At 50.0% G+C, this 5,000-nt stretch overlaps 5 non-coding genes across 5 annotated transcripts; all 5 read right to left on the bottom strand.

Annotated features, from left to right (window-relative positions):
* Positions 1-426: 426 nt before the first annotated feature.
* On the bottom strand, positions 427-545 carry LOC139245992 (5S ribosomal RNA). Its single transcript, XR_011590220.1, has one exon. It is a non-coding gene; the product is annotated as a 5S ribosomal RNA (ribosomal RNA).
* An 853-nt stretch (positions 546-1,398) lies between these two features.
* Positions 1,399-1,517, bottom strand: LOC139245991 (5S ribosomal RNA). The gene has a single exon (XR_011590219.1). It is a non-coding gene; the product is annotated as a 5S ribosomal RNA (ribosomal RNA).
* An 853-nt stretch (positions 1,518-2,370) lies between these two features.
* Positions 2,371-2,489, bottom strand: LOC139245990 (5S ribosomal RNA). The gene has a single exon (XR_011590218.1). It is a non-coding gene; the product is annotated as a 5S ribosomal RNA (ribosomal RNA).
* Positions 2,490-3,342: 853 nt separating this feature from the next.
* LOC139245989 (5S ribosomal RNA) lies at positions 3,343-3,461 on the bottom strand. The gene has a single exon (XR_011590217.1). It is a non-coding gene; the product is annotated as a 5S ribosomal RNA (ribosomal RNA).
* Positions 3,462-4,314: 853 nt separating this feature from the next.
* LOC139245988 (5S ribosomal RNA) lies at positions 4,315-4,433 on the bottom strand. Its single transcript, XR_011590216.1, has one exon. It is a non-coding gene; the product is annotated as a 5S ribosomal RNA (ribosomal RNA).
* Positions 4,434-5,000: the final 567 nt, after the last annotated feature.

Below are 5,000 nucleotides of genomic sequence, written 5' to 3'. Positions count from 1 at the left end.
GTTGCCACATTTCGGAACCCCATGTGGCAAGTGGCGCCTGCTACTCGGCATTCTGATTTGCAACACTCCTCACATGAACACACATGCATTCCAGCAGCATGCTAGTTGGCTTTACATTTTTCCTGCATTGAATTGCAGCTCTTCCTGCACGATTCTTTGTTCTCGTGCTGTTTGTCCCTCTCAGGTTTCTACGCACCTTGTCTCTCCTCTCTGTTGCTGCGTCCTGGTGTGCCTGCGCCAGCGTGTATTCTTTTGCCAACTTATTTTGTTGTTCTGCGTTCTTTCGTCCCTTGCGTCGACCCCCTTGCATTTGTGTAGCAGCAGGAGAATGTGCAGGAAAGTGAGAGAGAGAGCAGCAAAAAGGTTGTTGATGGATCAACGGCACTGTGTGTGCAGAAGCATGAGCAGCCTGTGGATGGCAGCAAAAGCCTACTGCACCTGGTATTCCCAGGCAGTCTCCCATCCACGTACTAACCAGGCCTCAGTCTGCTTGGTTTCCGAGATCAGACGGGATCGGGCGTTTTCAGACTAGTGTGGCCGTAGGCATCGATGTCATGGCTTTCTCTTTACTTAAACGGACATAAGGCTGTTCTTCACTTCTTTTTCTCCTTCCATGCATTCATCCAAGGAATCAGCACTCAAGATTCATTTCACCATTTTCCTTCCGCCACACCCACCTCTTGCTGCTCTGACTCCCACACAAGCAAACGACAAGCCCTACCCTTCATTGCCTTGCCTCAAGCTTCAAAACTGCCTGACTTTTACCATTCCCTCACTCACCCACAAATCACTCACTCATTCACCCCCCAATCTCACGCTCGCCAACCTCGAAATCTCTCATCCCCTCAAATCGCTCTCCCCCAAATCTCCCCATCCCCAAATCTCTCCTCCCCCAAAAAAGCTTCCACCGCCCCCAAAACACCAGGATTGTTTCATTTCCAATCCCACCAATTATTAAGCCAGATCGCTGTTGTAGCCACATTTCGGAACCCCATGTGGCAAGTGGCGCCTGCTACTCGGCATTCTGATTTGCAACACTCCTCACATGAACACACATGCATTCCAGCAGCATGCTAGTTGGCTTTACATTTTTCCTGCATTGAATTGCAGCTCTTCCTGCACGATTCTTTGTTCTCGTGCTGTTTGTCCCTCTCAGGTTTCTACGCACCTTGTCTCTCCTCTCTGTTGCTGCGTCCTGGTGTGCCTGCGCCAGCGTGTATTCTTTTGCCAACTTATTTTGTTGTTCTGCGTTCTTTCGTCCCTTGCGTCGACCCCCTTGCATTTGTGTAGCAGCAGGAGAATGTGCAGGAAAGTGAGAGAGAGAGCAGCAAAAAGGTTGTTGATGGATCAACGGCACTGTGTGTGCAGAAGCATGAGCAGCCTGTGGATGGCAGCAAAAGCCTACTGCACCTGGTATTCCCAGGCAGTCTCCCATCCACGTACTAACCAGGCCTCAGTCTGCTTGGTTTCCGAGATCAGACGGGATCGGGCGTTTTCAGACTAGTGTGGCCGTAGGCATCGATGTCATGGCTTTCTCTTTACTTAAACGGACATAAGGCTGTTCTTCACTTCTTTTTCTCCTTCCATGCATTCATCCAAGGAATCAGCACTCAAGATTCATTTCACCATTTTCCTTCCGCCACACCCACCTCTTGCTGCTCTGACTCCCACACAAGCAAACGACAAGCCCTACCCTTCATTGCCTTGCCTCAAGCTTCAAAACTGCCTGACTTTTACCATTCCCTCACTCACCCACAAATCACTCACTCATTCACCCCCCAATCTCACGCTCGCCAACCTCGAAATCTCTCATCCCCTCAAATCGCTCTCCCCCAAATCTCCCCATCCCCAAATCTCTCCTCCCCCAAAAAAGCTTCCACCGCCCCCAAAACACCAGGATTGTTTCATTTCCAATCCCACCAATTATTAAGCCAGATCGCTGTTGTTGCCACATTTCGGAACCCCATGTGGCAAGTGGCGCCTGCTACTCGGCATTCTGATTTGCAACACTCCTCACATGAACACACATGCATTCCAGCAGCATGCTAGTTGGCTTTACATTTTTCCTGCATTGAATTGCAGCTCTTCCTGCACGATTCTTTGTTCTCGTGCTGTTTGTCCCTCTCAGGTTTCTACGCACCTTGTCTCTCCTCTCTGTTGCTGCGTCCTGGTGTGCCTGCGCCAGCGTGTATTCTTTTGCCAACTTATTTTGTTGTTCTGCGTTCTTTCGTCCCTTGCGTCGACCCCCTTGCATTTGTGTAGCAGCAGGAGAATGTGCAGGAAAGTGAGAGAGAGAGCAGCAAAAAGGTTGTTGATGGATCAACGGCACTGTGTGTGCAGAAGCATGAGCAGCCTGTGGATGGCAGCAAAAGCCTACTGCACCTGGTATTCCCAGGCAGTCTCCCATCCACGTACTAACCAGGCCTCAGTCTGCTTGGTTTCCGAGATCAGACGGGATCGGGCGTTTTCAGACTAGTGTGGCCGTAGGCATCGATGTCATGGCTTTCTCTTTACTTAAACGGACATAAGGCTGTTCTTCACTTCTTTTTCTCCTTCCATGCATTCATCCAAGGAATCAGCACTCAAGATTCATTTCACCATTTTCCTTCCGCCACACCCACCTCTTGCTGCTCTGACTCCCACACAAGCAAACGACAAGCCCTACCCTTCATTGCCTTGCCTCAAGCTTCAAAACTGCCTGACTTTTACCATTCCCTCACTCACCCACAAATCACTCACTCATTCACCCCCCAATCTCACGCTCGCCAACCTCGAAATCTCTCATCCCCTCAAATCGCTCTCCCCCAAATCTCCCCATCCCCAAATCTCTCCTCCCCCAAAAAAGCTTCCACCGCCCCCAAAACACCAGGATTGTTTCATTTCCAATCCCACCAATTATTAAGCCAGATCGCTGTTGTAGCCACATTTCGGAACCCCATGTGGCAAGTGGCGCCTGCTACTCGGCATTCTGATTTGCAACACTCCTCACATGAACACACATGCATTCCAGCAGCATGCTAGTTGGCTTTACATTTTTCCTGCATTGAATTGCAGCTCTTCCTGCACGATTCTTTGTTCTCGTGCTGTTTGTCCCTCTCAGGTTTCTACGCACCTTGTCTCTCCTCTCTGTTGCTGCGTCCTGGTGTGCCTGCGCCAGCGTGTATTCTTTTGCCAACTTATTTTGTTGTTCTGCGTTCTTTCGTCCCTTGCGTCGACCCCCTTGCATTTGTGTAGCAGCAGGAGAATGTGCAGGAAAGTGAGAGAGAGAGCAGCAAAAAGGTTGTTGATGGATCAACGGCACTGTGTGTGCAGAAGCATGAGCAGCCTGTGGATGGCAGCAAAAGCCTACTGCACCTGGTATTCCCAGGCAGTCTCCCATCCACGTACTAACCAGGCCTCAGTCTGCTTGGTTTCCGAGATCAGACGGGATCGGGCGTTTTCAGACTAGTGTGGCCGTAGGCATCGATGTCATGGCTTTCTCTTTACTTAAACGGACATAAGGCTGTTCTTCACTTCTTTTTCTCCTTCCATGCATTCATCCAAGGAATCAGCACTCAAGATTCATTTCACCATTTTCCTTCCGCCACACCCACCTCTTGCTGCTCTGACTCCCACACAAGCAAACGACAAGCCCTACCCTTCATTGCCTTGCCTCAAGCTTCAAAACTGCCTGACTTTTACCATTCTCTCACTCACCCACAAATCACTCACTCATTCACCCCCCAATCTCACGCTCGCCAACCTCGAAATCTCTCATCCCCTCAAATCGCTCTCCCCCAAATCTCCCCATCCCCAAATCTCTCCTCCCCCAAAAAAGCTTCCACCGCCCCCAAAACACCAGGATTGTTTCATTTCCAATCCCACCAATTATTAAGCCAGATCGCTGTTGTTGCCACATTTCGGAACCCCATGTGGCAAGTGGCGCCTGCTACTCGGCATTCTGATTTGCAACACTCCTCACATGAACACACATGCATTCCAGCAGCATGCTAGTTGGCTTTACATTTTTCCTGCATTGAATTGCAGCTCTTCCTGCACGATTCTTTGTTCTCGTGCTGTTTGTCCCTCTCAGGTTTCTACGCACCTTGTCTCTCCTCTCTGTTGCTGCGTCCTGGTGTGCCTGCGCCAGCGTGTATTCTTTTGCCAACTTATTTTGTTGTTCTGCGTTCTTTCGTCCCTTGCGTCGACCCCCTTGCATTTGTGTAGCAGCAGGAGAATGTGCAGGAAAGTGAGAGAGAGAGCAGCAAAAAGGTTGTTGATGGATCAACGGCACTGTGTGTGCAGAAGCATGAGCAGCCTGTGGATGGCAGCAAAAGCCTACTGCACCTGGTATTCCCAGGCAGTCTCCCATCCACGTACTAACCAGGCCTCAGTCTGCTTGGTTTCCGAGATCAGACGGGATCGGGCGTTTTCAGACTAGTGTGGCCGTAGGCATCGATGTCATGGCTTTCTCTTTACTTAAATGGACATAAGGCTGTTCTTCACTTCTTTTTCTCCTTCCATGCATTCATCCAAGGAATCAGCACTCAAGATTCATTTCACCATTTTCCTTCCGCCACACCCACCTCTTGCTGCTCTGACTCCCACACAAGCAAACGACAAGCCCTACCCTTCATTGCCTTGCCTCAAGCTTCAAAACTGCCTGACTTTTACCATTCCCTCACTCACCCACAAATCACTCACTCATTCACCCCCCAATCTCACGCTCGCCAACCTCGAAATCTCTCATCCCCTCAAATCGCTCTCCCCCAAATCTCCCCATCCCCAAATCTCTCCTCCCCCAAAAAAGCTTCCACCGCCCCCAAAACACCAGGATTGTTTCATTTCCAATCCCACCAATTATTAAGCCAGATCGCTGTTGTAGCCACATTTCGGAACCCCATGTGGCAAGTGGCGCCTGCTACTCGGCATTCTGATTTGCAACACTCCTCACATGAACACACATGCATTCCAGCAGCATGCTAGTTGGCTTTACATTTTTCCTGCATTGAATTGCAGCT

Source organism: Pristiophorus japonicus, unplaced genomic scaffold, assembly GCF_044704955.1.
Source record: "Pristiophorus japonicus isolate sPriJap1 unplaced genomic scaffold, sPriJap1.hap1 HAP1_SCAFFOLD_247, whole genome shotgun sequence".
In the NCBI taxonomy this organism is placed as follows: Eukaryota; Metazoa; Chordata; class Chondrichthyes; family Pristiophoridae; genus Pristiophorus; species Pristiophorus japonicus.
The sequence above is the reverse complement of the archived record's forward strand: the minus strand, read 5'-3'. Positions and strand labels throughout refer to the sequence as shown.